This window comes from Sander lucioperca, chromosome 6 (genome assembly GCF_008315115.2).
Source record: "Sander lucioperca isolate FBNREF2018 chromosome 6, SLUC_FBN_1.2, whole genome shotgun sequence".
NCBI classification, from domain to species: Eukaryota; Metazoa; Chordata; class Actinopteri; order Perciformes; family Percidae; genus Sander; species Sander lucioperca.
In genome coordinates this window covers 15,467,025-15,493,504 of record NC_050178.1, presented here as the reverse complement: position 1 = coordinate 15,493,504, position 26,480 = coordinate 15,467,025, and the positions used below count along the sequence as shown (strand labels likewise).

Here is a 26,480-nt window from a genome sequence, read left to right as displayed (position 1 = left end):
ACCATTCCATTTGTTTTGCATTTACACTACCAGGGCTGTGTAGGAACACCAGATTTTTTTCAGCGCACACAGAAAATAGAGAGCTAGGTGACCGTGAGGAGATATTTGCTGAATTTGACAAAAAGTGTATTGGATTAGAGTTTAGATTCTCGGCCCAAGCCCGAGTACGACCCGAGCCCGACCCGAGGTCGTGTCGGGCTCGGGCCGTTATTTTCTGCCACTATCCTCGTGCCGGGCCGGGCCCGGGCCAGACCCTTGATCAAGCATTTTTTTTATTTTTTTTTATCCATTACCTATTTAGCCTAATTGGGTGGGGAGAAAGCTATGCCATAATCAGAAATATTATAAATATGTATATAAGCTATATAAAAGTAACAAATGTGTACAAAATTTAGGCTGCAGTTACAAAATGCAGCACTTCATGCTCTCTCATGCAGTCTCCTCCTCTCGCACGCATCACACCGGGCCTGCTGTGCTGTATTGTGTATCTTAAGTGCAACATGGAGCTTGAAGATGTAAAGAAAAAAAGAAAAACAGGAGAATTACCTTTGAGCAAGTGTGGAGGAAAGTCGGAGGTATGGAAGCAGTTTAAACAAGTCGTGGGCAGTGACAACAATATGTTGTTCATCATTGTTTCTTTTTTTTTACATTTCTTCATTCAGATCCATTTGCGATCCGTTCCATTCTGAATAAACAAACAGCGCAGTTTACATGCTTCGTCCTTGTTGCATTATTCTAAACAGATTTCTGCAGTTCAAACAACTCGGAATTGTAGTTGAGAACGTCAGTTATAATCATATTAAAAAAGTGTCGGGTTTAAATCGGCCTCGGGCTCATAATTACAGTTAATGTGTCGGGCCGGGCCGGTCTCGGACGCAACGTGCTCGGGCTCGGGTAGGTTCGGGCTTGATTTTTTGGGCCGATCTAAGCTCTATATTGGATTAACATCGCTTACTACACCTATCAAAGGGTTTCATCTTGACAGTATCATATTTGTTTGTTCAGCCTTCTGGGAAACAGACTTTTAGAGAGAATCAGTGGCAAGAGCATGTAGTTATTTTTTTGCTGAACAGATTTGTTCCCAAATAATTGGGTATATTTGGTTTAACCCTCCAGGGATTCTGACTGTGTGAGTGCCTGATTGCATGTTTGTCAAGGTTATCAACCTAGTATGTACAGTATCATCCCATTATCTGACTCACAGCTGTGGGAATGCCTGGGGCTCTTTATGGTTTCATGGCTTGTCAATACTGTGAAGTGGCTGGCAGCTCTTCTGGTTTCCAACTTCTTTAGGATAATGTTTTTTTTATTCTGATTGTGTTGTTGGAGAAGCTCATTTAGTTTTTACTGCACACTCTTTTGCAGTGTGGTGAAAAGAGCTCCAGCAGTGGCCCTCAAACTGTTTTATGACTTCATGCTTACCTTTTATGTGTTATGCAACAAGCATGGCTCCATAAGCAACACACACCCTAATGTTTAATTAAGGCAACACTATGGAAAAGCAGCATTAGCCGCATGGGACCACAAAGAGGCTCTTTGTGTAGCTGTGTGTTTTATACACACACACAGCATTCAGAGAGGACCAGACAACACAGCAGTCACACTAACATTTACCCTTCACTCTCTCTGCACTGCCCTTGTTATTGCCCAAGCAGGCACAGAAAGGAGCCTGTGTGTGTGTGTGTGTGTGTGTGTGTGTGTGTGTGTGTGTGTGTGTGTGTGTTACCTCTATTCCTTACTTCAAAAACACTGCCTTTAATATTATCCTCAGGTTGCAACAGTTAGCACTTTAACAGCTGCTCAGAAAAAGAGCAGTGTTGTAAAGAAAAGAGGATTATGAGACTGGTTTCTAGAGACAAAATAGAGGGTTTATTGTGTGCATGAGTGCTTGTAGGTGAGTACCATGTCAGTAGGTTCAATGTTTCAATGAGGACTGTTGGAGGCTAATCCTTTACTGAGCTCTGTCTCATATCAGCACAGCTCATTGTTTCCAGAACCTGAAAGTTTTTCTTCATCATGTAGAACAAATCATGTCTGTGCACATATTTACACATTTCTTCCGACAAGCTAGTGTCCTCCATTTTGATTTATTAGCTTAGTTTACGGATTGTCAGTAGGGCAAATTCCACATAGGCCTAAGTGTAATTTATGGTGGCAATGAACCCTTTTCTGATTTCAAGCAAGAGGTCAAGCTGATCCTAAGAGTGCCCTCTGCCTGTACCACAAGGTAAACTACTTCACATTACTACTGTTGCGCTTATAGACTGTACATTTCCATATTCATATAAAAATGGCTGCCGTAGTAGCTAGGTAGCAACGTACACACTGTCTGTCTTTGAAATGTGTTTCTGCGAAAGCCCAGCTGCTTTCTGTAGTTCGACAATTTGACAATATCCCAATTTGGAGCGTATATGTTTGCCAAAATAACTGGTACATTATACAACTTACCCTGCACAGTTACAAATCGTCCATTTTTATCTGATATTACTTTAGATTTTAGGAATTGGGTATTTCTATGTACAAGTATAGCCTTACCTTGACTTTTAGTATTAAAACAAGAGTGAAAAATGTGTTGAAATCCTCTTCTCCTAAGCTTGGCATAGTCACAATTTTTCAAGAGTGTCTCTTGTAAATATGCCACCTCTGTCTTCAGCTTCTTAAGGTGCAGAAAGATCTTATTTTGCTTCACCATGTAAATTCCAACTTGTAAAGATAGTTTTCGGTCAGTTATCTAAACCTGACATATGACATTATATACCATTACCATTAATATCAGACCCAGGCATCCTAGTCACATCGGCCATCCATAATGTTAGCTAGCTAGCTACGTCTCCGTTAGCACTACCGGTGTTTATACTGAAAATGTCCTCCCTTCCGAATTTCTCCCCCCTTCGCGTTTAGCCGTCTTTACAGTTAGCTAGCTAAATTACCCAACAAAAGGTGGGTTAAGCACCAAAACGAATAGTAAAGATTACAGAAAAGTGAAGGGGGAGATTGGGCAGCTGGGAGATGTTCTCGCCGTCCTGGAGATTCTCCCTGCAATCCTCACCCACACCCGTCTCTCAGCCTCGTTGAGTATCTAGCTAGCGTTACAACAAACCCCGTCTGCCCGGACTAGCATGACATGAATAAATGTTACTAAACGTAACGTGAATAAACTTGAATGGGTAAACTCGTCGGTGAACAGATGCATTCTAATCGACGATAGTGTTTGGTCAGAGCCATAGAGATAGTAAGAGTTGTGATCTCGCTAGCGGGGTGGTCACGTGGTTCATGTAAGCCTGTATAGTTCCAAACATACGCAGCGCTGTCATGTTCTACTATGGGACTGACAGCAACGATTGCGATATTGAATGGTAAATCTAAATAAAAACACATACCTATGTACTTGTTTGATTGTTATTGCATATTTGTAAATGTCAGTTTTACATTTGGAGTGGTAAGGTGACAACTGAAAGCTATGTATACGTTTTTAAGTTTTGGGGCGAAAGCTTCACATCCATGTTAGCATGGGTAGCACTAGGCTACTGTCTTGTATTGTCCTTCGTGTCACGGGGGCTTGTTTAGTTTATTTACATTTTATATTAGCATGTCCAAACGCGTTTGTTCTGACATGTCTGGACCCCGTGCCAGTTCACGTTAAATGACATCACATAGTACGCGAGGGTCACCGGGGGACCTGAAGCGCAATGCCAGGCCAATGCAAAAACGTCAAAAATAAACTAAGTCCCGGGGACCCGAAGGACAACACAATGGTTAACCTTAACCTTACTACATCTTTTTTTAAATCAAAGATGATTCAAGATGTTCTTTTTTGCACATCTGGACTATTGTATTTTCCTTGATTTTGCTTGTAATTCCGATTCACTTACCCGTGGTCAGAGAGCGATTGAGAAAGCAGAGTAGCAACAGTCCATTCAGCATTTAGTGTCCAGCCCACTTCTTCTGATGAGGCAGGAGTTGACCACACAACCATGATAATTTTAAGACTAAGCCATACACAAAGCAGGGCTCTAGAGTGCGACCAATTTGGTCGCATATGCGACCAAAATTTGTAAGGGTGCGACTAAGATTTTTCCTAGGTCGCACCGGTGCACCTAACGTCCTCGCATCCGCTGCCTCTCCACTAACGAAGCGATGTTGTTTATATCGATATGGTTTAATGTTGCGTTACGTGACCCATTTCTTCTGTAAAGCCGTGCCTGTGTTTGGATCTCTCCTCCGCGCAGCCCCGCCCCCATTCACTCACACACGGCCCACCTGCAACATGCAGACAGGCACAGCGCCGCCTGTCCAAACTGCTGACATTTGTCTACCGTTGTAATTGTTATTAACACAGCTGTATCTTAAGTATGAGAGGGAAACCTGTATTGGTACCAGTGTTTCCGCTGGTAACTCTCTGTTATTGCGGCCGCCACGGCGAAAAAAAACAGAAGAAGTTATTGGATGGAATGGAACTAACTTCAGTTCGTTGAGTAATAGCGTGTGAGACGGAACCTGCTGGACCTGGGCGAGAGATGTGACCCATGGCCAGAATATCATAGTTCATAAAAATGCAGCGCAGCCAGGGATGATACAGACATTTCATACACAAGGCGTATGTAACGCCGCTGACCCGCCAAAGTGCATTCGACCCGTGCTGGACCGTACTCTGTGAGTAGCATACGCTTCAGTCCATCGTACTCACCCTCTCTCCCTATATGAGCTACTGGGCTATCCGGGTCTGTTATTGTTGTTGAAAACAAGTGAAGGAGCTTTCTCAGAGATATTTTTTTAAATATATCCCAGGCTATTTATTTCAGATATTTACATGTGTTGCAGCTGTATATTTTCAAATTGGGCAGGAAACCCTGTCTTTGCATTTTATTTTAATCACATCTGTTTTAATAAAAGAGCTTGTGAAAAGTGGCTTGAACTGAACGTTTAGCCCACTTTGTGAAAATATATACATATATATAGAGATAGAGATATATATTGTGTATCGCCATTCAGCCGGAAAATACAGAGATATGATTTATAGTCCTGGACTAGTGGAAGATCTAATAAGAATCAGTGTGCTGGGCCCAGTTTGGAGAATTTTGATGCTAGGGAGTGTGGCAAGCTGGTTTAGCCAAGGCCAAAGGGGAAGAAGGCCAGATTACAGGTGTTGGCCATCTGAGGGGCATTTGACAGCAAGGGGGGACCCGCTATAAGACTTTGAGTAGCCTACAGTATAATTGTGCTTCAAATAAATAAAATGTACCAACTACTTATTCTTGTTTAAAATAATTGACATAATATATATATATATATATGAATGTATATGGAGCGTGATAAAACCTTGAAATTGTGGCGTTAATGGCGATGCAAGGAAAAATTTGGGTGCACCTAAATTTTGTGCTGGTGCACCTAAATAAAAAAAGTTAGGCGCACCAGTGCGACCAAGGCAAAAAGTTAGTCTGGAGCCCTGCAAAGTATCACATATATTAAAGAATAACAAGTCATTACACTTGTTGGTGAATAAATGAAATGTATTTTTTATTAAACAATGATTGACACAACAAGAACAAGTACAGAAAAAGAAAGGAATACAGTGGGGAAAGGAGACGATTAAAAAAAAAGCAATACAAATAAGATTTACCGCTGGCACCACTGGTTATAAAACCCTTCAGCAAATGCAGATTCTACTGCCTAACATCCGCACGCTGCAAAGGAGAATGCAGCATGTAAAGCTGGAGCCAGGGGGTTTTGGGGGTTAGTGTTTGAGATGCTGAGTGTTTAATAAAACAAATCCTCTCCACATATGTCAGGCTGAGGTTTGGGAACAAAAAACAAGTGGGAACAAGTATGAATAAGAGCAACGAAGTAGAGCCTGGGGGTATCAATAAATAAAACAATGTTAGTCATGAGTGGAAAAAGAACAACAAATGTGTGAACAGGTGTGCTGTCTATCTTACTTGAAAAACAAGAACAAAGTGAAGGAACAGGGGGGAATAGTATAAGTGATTAATTAACAAAAAATATCCTCCACATATATCAGGCTGAGGTTAAGGATTCAATCAAAGTGCATCAGGGCTGAGAGGAAGGTAAACAACCGTGATAAGGGGTACCTTGGCAGCAAGAGTCAGACTAAGAAGGCAATTTCAACACAGCAGACTTCCTCACCTAAGGTCATAGCATCTAGTCCACTGCCAAACACCTTACTGGTTGCCATGGATGTATTTGGCCTCTCCATCCCCGACACACAGTCCGCAGCCTTCAGTATTTCAGCAGCCAGCAACCACCACCAGCAGCCGTCGCCAGCACCAGCTAGGTATAAGGGTATAATTAAACAAACGCAACCTTATTTCTAGACACACAGTACTCAGCTGACTAGCTAACACCGTCAGGTTCAGCAGATAAAACCTAAATAAAACCCGTCCTTAATCAACCTAAATGATTCTAGTAATCCAACATCAATAACTCACTAAATAAAAGTTGTCAGAGATTCAACACTGAACTTCGTAATTGTTGGTGTAGCGATACCTTCACAGCTGGCGAAGTCAAGCTAACAAACGAGCTAACAAACTAGCAGGCAATCGGTCGGCTACCAAGATAAAAATATATATAATTACGCTGTGCACACATACAAATAAATATCAGTATATGCATCATAAAAGGCCTCTGATCAAATATAGACAGTTGACAATTCAAAAGAGGTAGCTATTCAATCAACTTACCTCAGAAGTTACTCGACGGCCAGCAATGAAAATGGATGATGTCCGACGCCGTGAATGGATTGTTTGGAACTATGCGAGACTGCATACCCCGGAAGTAGGCGGCAAAAAGCGTACAACGGAGTCCAATGGGAGTGTCGCCACTCTGTCTTTCTCTATCACTCTGGCTTTGGTGTTTAGCAATAAAAACTCCCATAATTCCACGCAACTTCCCAACGTCATCAAACGTCTTACTGTTTACAATCCATTGTTTTGGTTGAGAGACCCCTAGCGGCAGAAAGTTACATATTGTACGTTTAAGTTGGTGATTTTAGCACTTCAAGTGAGGAGCTCAGTAAGTAAGCGTCCTCACATGTTCGCGGGCTGGAAGTCCTCCACGATAATCAAAGTTGACAGTCCCAAAATTACATATTGTGTTCATGTGTGCCATTGTGGTCATTTCTTCCATATTCATATTCTTTCTTTTTGTGCATCTTGTCTAAAATGTCCACCTCTCCCCTGAAAGTGAGCCTGCCCTTCCTCTATCTCTCATAACATCCATCCGTCTGCCTGTGGCTTCCTGGCTGCTGTCCCTATTTCACTACTAATTTTAATAATAGCTTGTTTTGTGCTGTGATGCCAGTCTTTGCTCCAGGAGAGTGGATATCTCTTTCTCTCCAATGCTTAAAGGGGTGATAGAATGCAAAACCGAGTTTACCTTGTCATAGTTGAATTACGACAGTTTGGTGGGTAAAATAGGCATACATAGTACCTCAAAGTCCCATTGACATCCCTTTCCTATGCAAATCTCTCAATTTGAAACTTCTGCTGGAAACGGGCAAATCTCAACAAAGCTCATAGTTGACATCAACTCTGTGGCTGTACCTTATTTGGCTCTAGTCTCTACCTTTGTCACGCCCCAAAATTTACATACACCACTGACCTGAGATCAGCTTAATCTTCTGAATAGGTCGCGCAGATCTCAGAAATGTTATACATTGTTCGTCTGCTATTTCATTACTAAATTCACTTCTGAGACTTTTTATGCGAGAAATCAACTATGTAAAGCTCAAATATGGGTAGTATATGGTAGTTCAGTAACCCATAAACGGCTTTGCCCTGGGTATGGAGCGCCGCGGGCTGCCCTCTCTCGTCAGACTGTGTGGAGCTCCTGAAGTCTGACACCGTCTTACCAAATTTGCAATTAGCCATCAATTTTCGTAAAACGGCCCATATTTGAGCTTTACATAGTTGATCTCTCGCATAAAAAAAGTCTCAGAAGTGAATTTAGTAATGAAATAGCAGACGAACAATGTATAACATTGCAGTGTCTGAAATATGAGACCTGCTGTCTCGTCTCCACTGTGTGTGTATGTGCTTCACTCAACCAATCAGCGCGCAGCTCATCTAAATATTCATGAGCATACCATATTTGGAAGAAAAGCTCTCGTTCCAAAATCGGCCATTCCACAGGGTAGCATTAGGGCCCATAGAATAGCACCCGGGCCATTTTCAGCCCAACCAATGTTACATACCCTATTAAGAGACCTTAAGGAACAGTGTGAAATACCCTATATAATCATTCTATCACCCCTTTAAGAGTTTTGTGCTTGATGAAATTATTAACTGTGAACTAAGGCTAGGCCATAAAAAGCCACAATCAACTGACAACAACAGAGCGTGTGATGGTCACCTTTGCTTCATTTTTAGGACTGTACAGAATGCCATTTTTGACAAGCTTTTAAAGAGTTTAACAAAGCCGTATGTGCTTATAATGCATTATAGACATGGCTTTCATAGAAAGTGTTAAAAAAATTGATTTACAATTAAAATGTTGACGTTCTAAATCAAGCTTTGAACTGTTCGGTTCAGCCCTATTTATTTCCACCTTTCACTTTTAGAGATGTTTACTGAGAAGCAATAATACCAAAAATACTTAATCCTCGCTAATTCAGCAAATTAAATACCTGACAAATAAAGGTGTCAGAATATTGCCAAATTTATATTGCCTCATGATTAACCCTCTCGGCCCGAGCTTGTCGCATAATATATAATATTTCATAGCAATCCATACAATAGTTTTTGAGATATTTCAGTCTAGACAAAAGTGTCGGACTGACTGACCAGCAGATACAGACCCAAACTGCAATCGCTATAGTGCCATCTACACCGGATTTATTTTGTCTGTAGTGGCCTATCTTTGCAGCCATCTTTGATATATCATAGTTACAGTCAATCCCAGTGTGCACAGCTAGCTTCATGTCAAATTTGGAGACATATGGCTTAGTGGTCTTAGAGTAGCTCATAAACAGTTTTTTGTCAGACTCTGAAACAAACAGGAATTAAGCTAAGGGGTAGCTGTTTTAGTAAGACTTACAACACTGAGCGAGTAAGCATTAATAAAAATGAATTGAGAGTTTGGCTTGGTGTTTGGTGTGTCTGCTGACTGGGTCTTGAGATCCCCACACACAGGAAGAGATAGGAAAGTGGAGTTTTAATGTTGATGTTACTGAGGATACTATCTCCCTCTCTGTTGCTAAGAAACTTGAACCAATCACACTTCATTTTGCAGCTGCACTATTGGTTCAATTCTCAGAGTCAGCATTGTGCGACAGCATGAAATCCTGTACTGCAAGGCCAAGTAGCATTATTAACAAGCTTTCAAGGCCTGAGGGGTGTGTGTCTGGTACCCTCTCCTGTGACTAGTCATGAATATGGAGCAGCTTCTGGCTTTCGCACACCACATCAAACAAACGATAAGACAGAGGGAGTGCGCCTTCACAGCAGGTTAGACCAGCTGAAATACAAGCCCTGAACCAGCACTTTATCTGGTGAGGCGCAAAGAAACCCAGGTGGAGGTGAGCCAGGGCTGGCTGGAGGATCTGGCGCGTGTGTGTGAACCAGGTGTACTCTCAATGATGTGTAGATTTCAGGGCTGCAACAATGAATCGATAAAATCGATAAAATTTGATTATTAAAAAAGTTGGCAACGAATTTCATTATCGATTCGTTGTGTCGCGCGACACGCCACTCAGTCGCGGAGATAAAAGCAATTGAGTTGAGTGCCGTGCGGAGCGAAAGAAAAAAAAGAGCAGAGCGGAGTAGAGGAAACACGGAGAGACCGGAGAGACCCTTAACATTGTTCTGAAACACATGGCGGAGGCAGAGAAATCAGTATGACCTAAGTCATCCAAGGTGTGAGAGCATTTCACACTAAATAAATTGAAAACGTGTTAATTGCAAGATAAGCAAAAGCGACACGGCATGGCATGGGCGCACCACGGTGATGATTCAGCACCTAAAACGTAAACATGGTGGAGTCCTTGATGAGGAGGAAGGGAGTTCAACAGCAGGGTAAAGTCACTACACAAACCTACTTTTGTTCCGTTTTGAAGTGAGGAGTAACGTCCCTCTTCTGGTGCTGGTGTGGTATTTACTCGTTATCCAGCTGACTAGCATGACAAGCTAGCGTTAGCTCGTTAATAACAGTAGTAAAGCAGGACTAAAGACACGTTTTTATTCACTCGCCTTTTTTGGCCCATTCATTTTTCAATCTATTGTCATGTATATATTCTGTGCTTTGTCCCATATCAGTTATTGTTGACAAATATATTTGTGTGTTGTACTTTTTAATTTCATTTTAAAGTTCTTTTACAGCACTTGGTCATCTTAAGCTGTGTTTAAATGTGGTGTACAAATGAACTTAACTTGCACTTACTACAATGATGGTAATAATTTAATGAATAAGCTTCAAGTGAACGTGTGTGTGTGTGTGTGTGTGTGTGTGTGCGCGCTCTTTGGGTTACTTACCTTTACACAACTATTAACTAAAACAACAAGTATGTAAGTATGTATTGAGTTGATGTAAATTAATGTTGTTTTTTTTTTATCCGATTCATCGATTAATCGAAAAAATAATCGACAGATTAATCAATTATTAAAATAATCGTTAGTTGCAGCCCTAGTAGATTTTAAAATCAGGACTTGATTTTAAGCTTCAGAATTTTAGTTAGCATTTTACTTACCACGTTAACTGCTGAGATCCTAAAACATCTTACAGCGTTTTCACACTTGGTCTGTTTCAGCCCTCCAAAATAACTCAGACCTATTAGTCAGCATTTTTTGCGCATATGTGAACACTCCAAAGGGACTCGGACCCCTCCAGAAACAAACCATACTCATACCTCTTCAGGAGGTGGTCTGAGTAAGGTTCACTTCAAGTCCGTGTTGCAGTTTCTGTGCATTGTAAACACAACACACTTCAGGTTCGCTTTGCCCTTTTGCCAATGTACACTGAACAAAATTATAAATGCAACACTTTTGTTTTTTGTTTTGGCATCAAGTAGAGATGAGACCAGTGATGACATCAGGTAGGAGTTCTAGACCACACAAAACTAAATGACCAGTTCAAGCTCCGAGTCCTCCTCACACTTGTTTCATTTTGCACTTTAACGTTAGTGTTGCTTACAGATGAAGTCTGATTACTTCTAATGCTAAATCGAAATAATTTAACATGTTTTGTTATATGCGAATGAAAAATGCATTTCTGTATCATAACCCGGCACATGTGGGAAATGTAACAATTAGCCTATGTCTGACAGCGGGGATGTAGTAAACAAATCAGATCGCAAATTTAAACATCTGCAACGCATATGCTCGAATGCCATCAATGATGATTTATTTATTGTAATGAAAATAAAGTACATTTATACATATATACCATATAATTATTTATAATTATGCTAGGCTTACAGTGGCTGATATACTTTAAAATAAACCTTTATTATTTAAACCCCATACATGATGATGTCCGGCACACTTATTTATTTACTTGTATTTTTTTTGTGGAGGGGCAAAATTGTTGCTGCATACCCCTCTGACACTGGGTAGTTGCGCCCCTGCTTATAGGAGTCGAGTTACTTTTTGCTGATGAAGACCCAACATTTTCAGATTTTACTGCTTCATAATAAAAGCTTTCAAATGATAAAATAACGGAGGACTTTTATTGTGAAGAATTTATAGGAAATGTAACTGTTCCACCTAGGGCTGGGTTTAAAAAATTGTCCCTGATTTTTCAATTCAGTTAAGTGAGTCCCGGGCAAATTGAGTGGGTCCTGGATATATACAAATAAATACAATGTAAGCCCTCCTAATTTTAAAATCTTAAATTTTTTCCCAAAGCATATCCACCTTTTTCTTGCTCGCAGCTGGATTATCCCATCTTTCCTTCTCGGTGGCCTTGATACTTTCCACACGGTTCTCAACTGAATCCATTCTGGTGATTAGGACTAAGAGTTTTGACTCCATCAAAACGATGGAGCACCGAATTTCCTTCCGACCCTCTAGATTGGCCGTAATCCCCTCCAGTGCTGCAAATATTTTAACAGTCCGCCTGCGTTGCACCACCAGCCTGTTGTACATCTTCTCCGGGCTTTGCAGCAGTGCTATCTTGGCCCGTCACAGCCGCTGTTCCACTGGGGTCAATATGCTTCTTAATATCTCCACAGGCCGCAGATGTTATGTTTTTCAACATCTTTGGCTTCCACAATGTTTCTCCTCCAGACTAAGCACAAATATCTCTGGCTAGGTATCTCTAAAAGGATAAATACATTAGTACAATACAGAGCCCTATGTCTAAGCGTCTACCCCGCCATTCGGTCACGTGACACCCCCTCTCACGTTTAATTTTTGTTACCTCGTGGGTAGTCTCACATTGCCTGACCTATCTCCACAGCGCTGCGGACACTGAGAGCAAAATTATTACAAAAAGAAAATGCTAAATAAGCCTTTTAATCTTCTGTTAGTAGTTGACAGTAGAGCTGTCTATCCTTCCTCTAGAATACCAATCAAATTTAATAAATTGTTTGCTCAAATGCAGCCTGTAATTAATATGTACTACACTACTCATGCTTATGCATCATCAATGCCACTATATAAGCATGTGATTGTTGTTACACATTCTGTCCACTAGAGGGACTTCCAACATTGGCCTGGCCTTGAAGGGGACCTAGGCCATGGCGCATTGCATTTCTTGCATGCCACTTTGTTTACATTCATTTTCCACCACTAGCACACAGTGACAAACCCAAATCAACAGAGAACTCTGTAATGAAACATTATCTAACAAGTGTATTGAAGCGGCTCTGTTGTAAAGGCTAACGTTGCTCGGTTAGCACAATGACATCATGTTAGAAAGCACAGCCACAGGGTCTGGCTAGTCCATACAGCATTCAGGGATGGGAGAAAATGTGCTCTGGTTTATTGGAATTTTTTTAAACCAATCGCAATCGTCGTGGGCAGCGCTAAGCTGGTAAGAGCCACTGTGCCACAGCAAAATAGCCTCAGGAGGGAACTTGTTTTGGTGGAACGTGTACGTTCAAAAGTTGTTTTAGTCATGCAACAGAAAACTCAGATTGGATAGATAGTCTAGCTAGCTGTCTGGATTTACCCTGCAGAGATCTGAGGAGCAGTTAACTATAGTCCTCATCGTGGATATAGACTAGGGCTGCATCAATCATAGAAATCATTTTAAGAGTTCAGTACTCATCACAGTGATGTGATGTGTGTAGGCATAGTTCTATTAACCAAGGTGTTGAAAGCCAAATGTCACTGTACATTTCTTTTGAACATGTGTATGATTGTGTCTATCAGTCACATAATGTGTTCTCACGCTTTAAAAAAACAATTGTCCATGTCACCTTCAGGACTGTGTGGGTGTGTGTGGGACCGTGCGCACGCACGCGCTCGGTCAAATAGGTTTAATAAGAATGTGTGTGTGGTCAAATAGGTTTAATAAGAACTGTGTGCACATTTAGTGGTTTTGAGGTTTCTTTTGTTTATTTCTGTGTTTTCAACACAAATTTGTTGTAGCATTGTCAGGGAAAAAATATGATGGATAGTAAGTTAATGTGTACTTTTGGATTTGACTGTGTCAGAGACGTAGGACGCGTACCTAGTAACATCACTGATCTACAGTATATGTTGGCAATGAAGAGCTTGTCAATGAGAGCCTGATTCTGACCCTGCTTCAAAATTCAGTTTTACTTTTGACGTAATAGTAAAGGTTGTATCCGTGGCTAATCAGAAATACAGTGGCAGTGTATATGAAAAGAAATGTGCATCAGGGACTCTGATGACTTGCTGAATAATTTAGTCTCATGTTTTTGTACTCATACTTTTGCTTCAGTGCTTTTCACCCATTAAACATTGCAACTCAGCATGTGGTGTATAAGAAAGTTCCTGCTCACCATGTTGTTATTCAAGTGTTCACTGTTGTTGTGTTCTGTATTTCCAACTGTATGTCGAGGCAGTGGTAGCTCTCTTTTCCAGCTGCCTATAGGCCCATTGCTGCTGCTGATGTCTAACTTGTAATAAAAAAGAGGAAGATAGGAAAAAATAGTTCCTGTCCTTACTTTTCCTCTCTGTCTCTCAGTTTCTGCATTCTTTCTGATAATGTGTGCATAGCTCTCCCTGCCATAATCAGCATGTCAAAACACAAGCTATAATTTGCCTGTGAAGGCATTGCCTCACAATAACACAAATGTGCACCAACACAAAGTTGCACACTCACATTGGCTCTCACATATGCTGAGACAAACCGAGCTGAGACAAACCGACTGGAGCTTCTGTTTGCTTCCTGAGGAATGTTTCATGTATCATATAATGACACATTAAATCATATCAATAATTATATGATGTGGCTATAAATGATGATAAGAAAGTTACAGTATCTCTATCGTTTTTACACATTTCCATCCAATAATACTGGAATAGAAAATAATTTAAACAACGCTCACTGTTGTCAGAGGACAGTGTTGTGTCGTCACTATTTACAATGCTCAGGCTCCTCTGTTGTTGAGGACAGCTTTTCTTCCACCAATAGAAAGTGAAGAAAAGAAAATAATGGCCGAAAAAATCCACTAAAGAGCTGCAAAGCTGTCTGCAGGATATACCAGCCATAGGGCTGGGACGATATGCTTTTGTCCCGAATCGATTCTTTCACAATACGTGGGTGCCGATTTGAGTTGTATTGCGATTTTCATTTATTGCGATTCTAGAAGTGTTGCGATTAGATAGTATTGAGTATTGCGATTTTCTTTTCCTTCTTTAACAAAAACAAAAGTTGAATAATACACTTCTAGAGACAATATATCATGAGTCATTTCTAAAAACTGATTTTCTAAAAAGAATGCACATCACATGTCAGTCAGTAAGTCTGACATTTATTTAATTTGTAAAGAAGTACATAACATGGATTTTCTGCATGTTCTGCTTTCCGTCTGTTTTGCTGGAAACGAATATGATGTAGCGGTATTGTATAAACTGAAAATAGTTAGGTTAATCATTGGAAGAAAAAATAAATTTGATTCTGGGGAAAATAATCAATTTCAAAAATCGTCACAAAACAAATCATGATACATACTAACCAGTCAACTGGTCCTCGATGTCCACTTATGTAGGCACAAGATGGCTGACATTGTGGAAGCGTTGGTCCAACAAGGCCAGTAGCCACGCACTTGTGTCCATAATTGGCCCAGGATCTGCTGTGGGCAGGGCCAGAGCAAACCAATGTCAAAGGTTATGTTTGGTTAATTCTCTCTCTCGCCTCTGGATAACTACTGCCCTGCCCACCGAGCTCCTGGTGGAACAGCAGAGCTATACACTGAGTTTTACTTCAGCTGCTAAAATGCTCCGCGCCTCCTGCTGATGACGGAGAAATGCTTACTTTCATAGAGTTTCCCTGTTTGTTTTATTGGTGTCACATATCAATATGGTGTCTCCCTCCTCTCTAATGTCTCTCTCCTCAGAGCCCATTCTGCTCTTGTGTTTCACTTCTGACATCAAGGCTCCACCTCTGGCTAGTGTCTCTTCCTGCTGTCTTTGGGACTGATGTTTTATCATTTTTGAACTCTCTAAACCACTCACAAGCAGTTAAATGCAGTGTCCAAGAGTGTGTCTCAGTGTGTTAGGTTGTAGTGTTAATTTTGTCACCTATTTTTAATTTAGTCTTAGTCTGTGCCAAATGTCCTTGTTAGTTTTAGTCATATTTAGTCATTCACATATCTTTTTTTGTTAGTCAAGTTTTAGTCGACTAAAAGCTTGTCATTTTAGTCTAGTTTTAGTCAAAAGAGAACTCAAGGTATCTTAGTCAAGTTTTAGTCTTTTTTTAAATAAATTATTTCTGAGATTATTTCTGATAACCATTTCAGTCAAATAGTGTTTCACACATCTCAAATATTGGTTAAATGTCATAATGACCTGACAAAATATACTTGCAGCGCGCGACAAAGCCGAAACAGGAAGCATGAATGAGCTCCTGGTCAACCGGATGCCAGGACTCTCAGAGTGACTGCAAGTCTCTTTTGTAAACTTACTGGGTTAAGATGAGTTATTTTATGGTGAATGAAAGGCTTGATCTGACGTAGTCAGTAGGTCATTGAATCAAATCGAAGCATTGACGTCAATGCTGCTGCCAGTTTTGCGGTTGTTTATCTTTTTCTTCTTTTTCTAGTCCGTAGAAAGAGCAAAGTCGGTAGCCTTTCCTCATTAGCGCCACCTCTGTTCAGGAGAAGACTGCAACTAGTGTCGCGACCACCAGCGTAGGTATAAATCAAGGGGGTAAGCTTCGCTTCAGAACTCGAACCTCCTATGGCGCCATTTTAGGATCTACCAAACGATCACCCGACGTTAGCATTCCATTGACTGCCATTCATTTTGACGTCACTTTGACAGCGAATAACTTTACATCTGAAGCATTTAAAGACTTTTTTTGTCCATTGTTTATTTCTAAAGAAACACGACAATGTATAAAAGGCTCCATTACCTTGTATCTCACGTTATGGCTCCGTAGCAGACGTTTATAAAAATAGGCTAACAATTGTGTCATAACCACGCGACTTACTGTCGCATAGTAGAGGAATTACCGTATAGTACAGGAGAAGCTCGCAGGCAGTTTTGACTTACATTAGCTGTTTAAGTTTAATTACTAATGTTAACTAGCATTTTAGTTAGCAATAATTAGCCTGTGTCCATGTTATCTCCTTACATAAACCTACGCTCTCCGTCTCTGCAAGATTGGGAATGATGATGAGATTTTTCTTGGCACAGCTACCAGAAGGCTACTGCACTAGTTCTATCTCATGATGAAAAAGTATAGACGATTGTAGATGAAAATGAAGAGAGATTTTATCTTAGTTTTTATTTCATGCAAAACATTTTAGTCTGGTCTTTTTTAGTCAACAATAATACATGTTAATTTAGTGTTAGTCAGCGTTTTTGGACATTGGTGTAGTCTCGTCATTGTCTCATCTTAGTCATGGAAAAAAAGGTCGTTGACGAACATATTTAGTCTCGTATCGTCTGACGAAATTAACACTATTAGGTTGGTAATGATAAGCTGTGTGTCCCCACCCTTCTATTCTGTGAAAATATTGGTCAGTTGCCATCCACAGTGACTGCTCTTAGCGCGCTCACAGACACACACACACACACACACACACACACACACACTGTGATGCAGAGGTTCGAGGTTCCACCATGCATGTGTACACAGCACATCTGCAACAAACACCAAACAGAAACACTCCCACACATATTAGTTCTCTGAATACAAACATAACTAATACTTTCAGGAAAGAGCAAGGATCATCAGGTTTTTTGCCTTTATGTTATAGTACAGCTCTAGATTGACAGGAAAGGTGGATGGAGAAAGAGGGAACGACATACAGCAAAGTGATGGGTCGGACTGGAACCCGTACTGCTGCGGTAAGAACCCTTAGTATATGGGGACAAGCTCAACCAGGTGAGCTACCCCCAGGATCATCACTTCAATGTAAACATGACAACAAAAGCGGTCTAATTTTTCAATAATAAATAAATTGTTTTAAACTGGCTTTTTAAAATAGATTTCATGCCCTGAGACAATAAAATGTTTTGTTTACAGAGTAAACTTATTCTTTCAGTAATAAAAACACGCATGCAACCAATGTCCCTGGCCAGAATTGAACATGGAAGCATTATTGCTTCTGCTTCTCTGCTTGAGTGCATTCAAACGTTATTGCTTTAGATACTTTATGATGTGTGTGCTGCCAGCTGCATCTGTCTGCATCTGAGTTACGATCCAGATAAACTCTACAGATTTAATAGCTTCCTGTCTGGCAGCTATGACTGTTTATGATAGCCCTGATGACTTGCTACTTGCTCCCATTTATGCCACTTAACATTTAATTCCACCACAGACATGCCCCTTTATCATGTGGCATGATGCAAAGGACTATTGCAGTGTGATTGGAGTTGTTGCTCATTTCTTATGTCTCATATTTTGACACTGCTGCCAATAAAAAGAAGACACTATTTTAAAGTGGGATAGTGTCTTTAAATTGTATTGTCATATTTTATTTCCCAGATTCTAGACTCTAGGTAGAAACATCTTGTTTTGGTTTGTCTACTGACTTGAATGATGAGGCAGAAGGCAGATCCCAGTGTCATCAAAGAGTTACAGCTTAGCTTTTATTTAAAGTTTCATTTTATCTTGGCTGTTGTGCTCCTGAACATGAGTATGAATATCAAAAAATAATGTTAACTTATTTTCTTTAATCATTTCTTAATTGCTGTGTGTTTTGAATGAATGTTGATGAGCGTTAAATGTCGGATTATGCCAAAATGAAAAAAACATGAAAATAGTGAAATGTAAAACAGAAAAAACTCAAATAATGCAGGAATTGTCCTTTTGTGGCTGCCGTCACATGTGACCTCAGCCCAATGAACAGAACCTTAACATAGAGAGCAACACTGATTCATGATGAGGAAAAAGGAGATCTATGCACACTTTGGTCAAAGAGTTCTACTCAAACGTATGAGGTGATCCCTGGGACCCGGATATCCGTTCTGACTTGTATCCAGGCTCAACCTCTGTCACCCCAGGGTGATTTCTTGAGGGCCATAAAATTTAATAACCATGGGAACTTCCTTTACCCACCCAGCTCCTCTGCAGCAACAAGTGGCTCTCCTCTGACCACTGAGACAAGCCCACTGTCATGTCATTGAGGGACTTCAATCCCTTAAAAGGTCCTGATCAGGGAGACTGAGGGACTCGGTCTTGATTTCTGGAAGGATGTTTTCCAGAGGAGAGCACAGGGTGATGATTCCCTCTACTCGCCCTGTCTGTCAAGTTCATCAGGCGAGGAGGAATGTGTTCTTTTAGACGGTCGGTGATTTTTGGGTGTTTTTCTATAAATTACTTCTTGTCAAGCAGCCAGCTGCACGCTCCAGCTCCAGCGGGCAGACTAACTACTGCTACTTCTGCACAGTTATCTCTAACTTTAAAATAGTGACTCACAATCTTTTATCATAAATCACTTTTTGTGAGGCAGATAAAATCAGAATGATTTACAGTCTATGGGCCAGCAATCGGTTTTGATTTCCACACTCAGATCTTTTTATAAGAAATGTAAATCTCACACTTTATAAGTAACAGCTGTGCAGCTAAAACCTCTCCAGAAGCAATGTTGTGAAGTCTGTTATTCAAAGTACCTATGAAGCGCTGACTAGAGCAGATGACACTTCTGTAAAACCTTTGCCAATGATCTGCTAGAAATATGTAACACAATGAAAAAAAAGCTAATTTAGGATTCTTTTTGTAGTGTGGCTAATGGTAATAACCATCATGGCTCCCAAGTTAAAATAACAGGTTTTCCCATTCTGCAGCTATCTCCTGAATACAATATAAAGATTACAATTTGTAGAAGAATGATAAAACATTCAGCAGCTTAAATAAATTCACTTTGACATACTGGGTCAGTTTTGGATACATTCAACAACAAAGTACTCTGAATTTTGTTACAGCTTTGATCAGGGGTGGACTGGGACCAAAAATCGGCCCTGGCATTTTGGCCCAGACTGGCCCACCACATAAGATCACAAATACCACCCGTCCTTGCGCTACCCTGAATATGTATACCAACTCCTACTCCTTAAAACTACTAATGCCATGGAATGAGTAAGCAAGAATCAGTGAGAGTTGACACATTAAATATTACAAAAAAGTGTCATTTATTAATAAAATAACACGGTATACTCCTCATGAATCATAAAACAATCATAAAACAAGCTATATAGCTTTTTTTTTTATAATTTCACGACTGACGAGGTCCTGTGCTTTAATTGAAGAGGTTTATCATAAGTTTTCGTCTGCCAATGCAGATAGAAAAGCTGCAATTCTCGTTAAAGTTGGCATGATGTGCAACGTTTATCTAGGCTACTTTACGGACACAAATGCACAAGCACAAGGTCTGATGAACCTAAGGTGGTGGTTTGCTTATTATTAAGATGTAGGCTACTTTGTTGAATGAAAGGTAGGCTAATATAGCCTAATAATAATAAAACGGTGCGAACATCATCAGTCAAGATTCAGATACCCGCACACTTAGCCGAACTAATGCAGTCATACAGTGTAGCATGCCTACTTTTTATTGTTGTAGTGTTATCATCAACAGTTTGTCCACCACTTGTTTATGGCTTAGTTTTATCAAGGGGCAAAGTGTTTTAAGGGGAGCTGTGCTTACCGCAGGTTGTACCCTCACTCCCTCATCTCTGTCCCTCTCCTCCTGAGTCTCCTCACTGTGCATGCCACTGCCACCGACACCACTACCACTATCATCAGCCACGGGAGCACACCCGAAACTGCATGCAGGCAGAAATCCCAAAGAGGGTGCTGTTTAAAGATATGATGTCCTCTTCATTGTCTTGGTTAACGTTATCCTCACCTAGCGCCACTTCACAGCCAGCTGCTTGCCTGTCTTTTCGCTTTTTTCTTTAATTTGAGCCGCTTTGGTTAACTTTGTTTCATTTCCGATTCGTCTTGCTTCGTCTCTGTATGTGTACTTCCCATAGACAGTAAAAAATTGACACAGCGACCCCATAGACTCTGGACCATGCTCTGGACTGAGAACAGTCAGTACATCCCAGTCCTCCTGTCACTGTGTGTTTATCTTTCGCGCCGTGCACCGTTACGGACTAGTCCATTTCATTGTGAAGGTAGGGGGTGTATGTGTACGTGTATATATATATATATATATATATATATATATATATATTTTTTTTTTTTTTTTCTATTATTTAATGTTTACTCTGTACGTGTGCTGTGTGTCTGAAATTTTTGCTGCTGCAACAATGTTATTTCCCATTTTTTTGGGATCAATAAAAAAATCTATCTATCTATTTATCTACAGATAACCATGAACTGGACATTTTCACTAACTACTACCTCAACGTTCAACGTGTAAGTGTTTTGGGCCAACCCAGTGTCAATTGAAAAAACATTGGGCCGCTGATCTAGGCCTACCACTTTTATGGGCCGGTTCATGGGCCGGACCAAAAAAAATAAAAATAAAAGGAAAAAATAAATAAATAAAAAAGTGTCGGTGGTCGGCCCAAAAAGCACGTCGGCCCACCGGGAAAGTGCCCGGTATGCCAGATGGCCAGTCCGCCCTTGGCTTTGATTGGTCTCTGACAGGCTTTTACCTCATAGCAACGACAGTTGTCCACCATAGCAAACAGGTACATAACTTATAATTTATTAATAATAATGTGCAGTTGAAGTAGTTAAACACTTATAGTCATAACATAAACCTAGAGCATTGTTACATTATTCTATGTTGAGGAACATTAAGAATATCATTAAAAGGGGGATCACGGATGATCATGTGACCAGCAACCATGATGGCTGCAGGAGACTAAGCTCTCACTTTCACCTCCGCATTTCATTAAATAACCAGGTCTATTACTTTTTCTTCGACGCCAAATCGTTTTGTCTGTTATCACGGTGACTCAGTGAAACGCCCGCAGGTGCGAAAAAGCAGGTGCGAAAAAGCAGGTCTCGTTATCGCCTAAACTGTAGCCGTTTCTCAATGTCAAGGATCCTTCCTTGGTAGGACTAGTCCTTCCAAGGAAGGATCCTTCAGAGGCTAGGCCAGGCTCCTCCTTAGCATTCGGAGAACATGTACAATGGAACAAGCTAGCAAGTGCACGTCATTGCGTGCTTGCGTCATTGAAAATGTTTCCCCGCCTTCAGTTCACACTAATTATTCAGTCAGAAATAGACACTGAAAAACAGTTTATATTATATACACACCCAAAAACGTAATGACACGGACAAACCAGTTAATTTAATGCATTTATTTTCAGAATGCCAATCTCTAATAGGCTATAGCAAATAATCTATTCAACATCTCTCTTTGGCCAGTCTCCCTGCTTGTCTTTTGCTTTCCCATCATCAGTGACCGCCTTCGTTTGTCCCTGTTAAAAGACAGCAAACACAAGAAAAAGACGTTTACCGTTATGAATGCTATAACGTAATATATGCTTATATGCAACGTTATACTTGGGTCAATGGGACTACATCCTGTGCTCGTCTAAGCTTAATCCAGTTTAAAGTTTTACATAGGATGCATTTTTCTAGAGCTAAACTGGCAAAAATATTTTTAAGCATGGATGAAAATTGTAGCAGGTGTAATAGCGCTCCAACAACCTTGACCCACATGTTCTGGTCATGCCCACGCTTGGATCAATTTTGGTCAGGGGTCTACAAAACGTTATCTGAAGTTATAGAAATAGAATGTGAGCCCAATGTATATACCTCAATTTTTGGAACAGTGTGGAGCGACCATATAGGGCTTGCTAGGTATAAAGATATATTAGCCTTTTCAACTTTGATTGCCAGGCAGCAAATTCTTTTACATTGGAAATCCCCATACCCACCAAAAGTATTTGTATGGCTGACTGATCTTATGATGTATCTGAAATTGGAAAAGATAAAGTATGCACTAATGGCGCTTTTCCATTACACGGTACCTGCTCGACTCGCCTCGACTCTACTCGCCTTTTTTGGTTTTCCATTACGAAAAAAAGTACCTGGTACCTGCTAACAGGTACTTTTTTTAGTACCTCCTCAGTCGAGGTTCCAAGCGAGCTGAGGCGAGCCGAAAAGGTGACGTGAAAGCGACAGACGGGGTGTCCTGAACAAACCCGCTATTTTTAAACAGTTTAGCCAGCTGTGTTTTTTGTTGCTGCCTCCAGCTTCTTCTGAAACAAAATGTGTCTTCTGGCTGTGGGAACAACAACACACCTTCCACGTTCTGTGTTAGGTCACGGCAGTTTACTGCGGCGCCGCTTGTTTCAGTTCTGCGGAGGCTCCAGTCCAGGCAGAGCTTTCGCTGTATCCTACATACACACACACATGCTGGCTCGACGCACACACCAGCTGACAAATGTATACATCAGGCCACATATTACATAGGCTACGGCGAAAGCTCTGCGTGGAGCCTCCGCAGAACTGTAAAACAAGCTCAAGTGGCCTGATGTTTATACTTGTGCGCTGGTGTGTGCGTCGAGCCGGCATACGACAAGCCACGCTGAGGCGGTACTAAAATCTGCAATGGAAAACGGACGCACAGTGTGCCGAGTCGAGGCATGGCGAGTAGAGTCGAGGCGAGTCGAGCAGGTACCATGTAATGGAAAAACGCCATTAGAGGGTCCAATGACCTTTTTTATGGTATCTGGAACCCATTAATAACAGTCTTTTCCTGAGATTCCCTAATGACATGTAAAGCACTAAGACAGTTTGATGGCCGAGGCCTAAAGAAGTCTGCATTATTGTTTTATGTATTACTGTTTATTTTTCTTTTTTCTTTTTTAATATTACTGGATTATGTGTAAGTGTACAGGTGACTCACTATTATCTTTTGTTTGACTGGTGACATACCGAGACGCACAGAGGTTCTGATGAGGGTGGGTTTGGGGGAGGGTGACCAGTGGGGTTCTTTTTTGGAAATGAAAAAGTAAAACAAATGTAAGACTGTAACTTGATTGGTCTGTACGAATGAAAAGAGATTTTAAAAAATTGGTCTGCGCTGCCGGCATCACTACACTCCAGGATTGCTGTTGTTAAAATGAACATAGTTCCTCGTGTGAATTTCTTAAGTAAAATGATCCCCTTACCCCCACCGATACATTTCTGGAAGAAACTTGATACCTTAATTCGGCAATATACACTCACCTAAAGGATTATTAGGAACACCTGTTAAATTTCACGTTAATGCAATTATCTAATCAACCAATCACATGGCAGGTGCTTCAGTGCATTTAGGGGTGTGGTCCTGGTCAAGACAATCTCCTGAACTCCAAACTGAATGTCAGAATGGGAAAGAAAGGTGATCTTAGCAACTTTTAGCGTGGCATGGTTGTTGGTGCCAGACGGGCTGGTCTGAGTATTTCACAATCTGCTCAGTTATTGGGATTTTCACGCACAACCATTTCTAGGGTTTACAAAGAATGGTCTGAAAAAGGAAAAACATCCAGTATGCGGCAGTCCTGTGGGCGAAAACGCCTTGTTGATGCTAGAGGTCAGAGGAGAATGGGCCGACTGATTCAAGCTGATAGAAGATCATCTTTGACTCAAATAACCACTTGTTACAACCGAGCTATGCAGCAAAGGATTTGTGAAGCCACAACACGCACAACTTTGAGGTGGATGGGCTACACCAGCAGAAGACCCCACCGGGTACCACTCATCTCCACTAAAAATAGGAAAATGAGGCTACAATTTGCAGGAGCTCACCAAAATTGGACAGTTGAAGACTGGAAAAATGTTGCTGGTCTGATGAGTCTCGATTTCTGTTGAGACATTTAGATGGTAGAGTCAGAATTTGGCGTAAACAGAATGAGAACATGGATCCGTCATGCCTTGTTACCACTGGGCAGGCTGGTGGTGGTGGTGGTATAATGGTGTGGGGGATGCTATCCTATCAGTATGGGCCAACATTTCTAAAGAATGCTTCCAGCACCTTATTGAATCAATGCCACAAAGAATTAAGGCAGTTCTGAAGGCGAAAGGGGGTAAAACATGGTATTAGTATGGTGTTCCTAATAATCCTTTAGGTGAGTGTATTTGGAATAATAAACAACCTAGGCTAAAATACTCTACCCTGCAACGTACCTCAAACACGGGAGGCCTGGCGGAGAAATAGAGCAAAATCTCACTGGAAGTCTAAGACTGCAAGACCTTGCCTTTGCAGGTGTATGTCCACAAAAGTGTATGCTAGCCTATGGCTCTATTATCACCAACACATTGACTAACTTTAAACAGGTGGAGGAGCAACTAGGCTACACCAACAAGTGGTATTTGAATACCCCAATTTGGCACAATACACAATGTCTGGCAACAAACCCTTTGCTTGTAAGCAGTGGAGTGACAGAGGCAATTATACTGTAAACCAGCTATTCAATAAGAAAGGTATGTTGAAAAACGCAGCAGCACAAGTATCAGTCCTTAATGACCTCAGCATCACAAGAATTAGAAGAGAGTGACTAGGCAAGGTGTGATTTCTGTTTTTGTTTTCCTCGAGACCGCAGAGGGTGGGGAATGGGAGAGGGTTTTTGTTCTTGTTCAGTTGTGGTTGTCTGTTCTGTATGTTTAAAAATATATAAAAAAGAATATCATTAAAAGAAACTTTCAAATTACAATAGAAACAAATACTTGTGGAACCAGTGGCTTCTTGTACTTTGCTACTCCATTTTAATTGAGTACCCCTGTATGTGTTGACAACTTGTCAAACCTGACACTATGGTACAATAAATCACACCAGTACAGTCCAGAACCAACCTTCTGTAGTCTGATATGTTCTGTCCCTGTGAATCCAGAGGGACAAAAGTCGGTGTCCTTCCTGCTCGGTGTTGCAGGGTCGCACTAATGGTTTACACAGTTCATATATCACAGCAGTAACAGTTGTGTTGTGGAGGAGTAGGAGGATGCTGACGGCCAGTGTTTGTGTAATTGAACACCGTAGGCTCTCGTAGCCACTAAAGCATCCATTGTAAACACTGTTTGTTGATGTAAGGGCAGTGACTGATTGCAGATGGCTGCATTCACTCAAGGCCTCGCTGAGTCCCACTATTTCCCTGTGTGTGCGTATTTATTTGTTTAAAGTGTTCAGAGGAGAGACTTCTCATTATAGGCGTGTGTGCTCATGCATGTTTGTATCTTTATGCTAACAATCATGTCACTAATTAGAAACATGGTTTATTACCGCTCCCCCTCATACTGTGAATGAGGGTGTTGAATGAGTCTCTCTCTCTTTCTCTCTCTCTCTCTCTCTCTAGCTTATTATCATTAGTCACATTCCATCAGTACTCAGTGAGCACTGAGGCTTGCAAGCACTCATTTGTGGCTATTTCCCCTCGCGTTTCTTCCTTTCTCTCTCTCACCCCTGTCTCCCTCATGCACCATTGTCTTCCTGTAGCCCTTTTTCTGTCCACTAATGTCACTCTGCCAGCGTTTTCACTTCAGAATGTCTGCCCCCCTCCCTGCTGTTCTCCCTTCTGGCCTCCTCCAGAATATAGGATAGTTGAATTGAAAATGAATGAAAGGCTGGACTCAATGAAGCGGATGATGGCTCAAATGAATGTGCCTCCCTGGAATGCTTGGTTGTTTGTTGAGTATTTTTGGCTGCAGCTCAAGCTCCAGTCCATTTGTGGTGGGTCGAGGTTGGTCAACTTTGGTTTGTCGTATATTGATTCTACCCTGCTGGTCCGGTCCATCTACTTCAGGTCACACAACTACCTGGCCTCTGTCTTAACAAAACATTAGTACTAGTTTAGAAGTGATTTTACATATAATCTCTCCTTGGTGAACAAAGCCTGGTCCAGCCTCAAAGCTCTGTTGAAACCTTCCTCCTGTGTTCCTTCACTGTGACATGGCCCTGCCTTCTTCAACATGAAACAATAAGTCATTGGGACAACTGAAAGGATATG

At 41.0% G+C, this 26,480-nt stretch overlaps 1 protein-coding gene and 1 long non-coding RNA gene across 4 annotated transcripts in view; one reads left to right on the top strand and one right to left on the bottom strand.

The window, feature by feature from the left end:
- The window catches only part of plxnb1b (plexin b1b), a 195,492-nt gene that overhangs the window by 91,025 nt on the left and 77,987 nt on the right, over nt 1–26,480 (top strand). The window lies entirely within an intron of this gene.
- LOC116034488 lies at nt 20,490–20,669 on the bottom strand. The gene is made up of 2 exons (XR_004101111.1): nt 20,633–20,669; nt 20,490–20,554 (listed from the first exon to the last, which is right to left on the bottom strand). It is a non-coding gene; the product is annotated as an uncharacterized LOC116034488 (long non-coding RNA).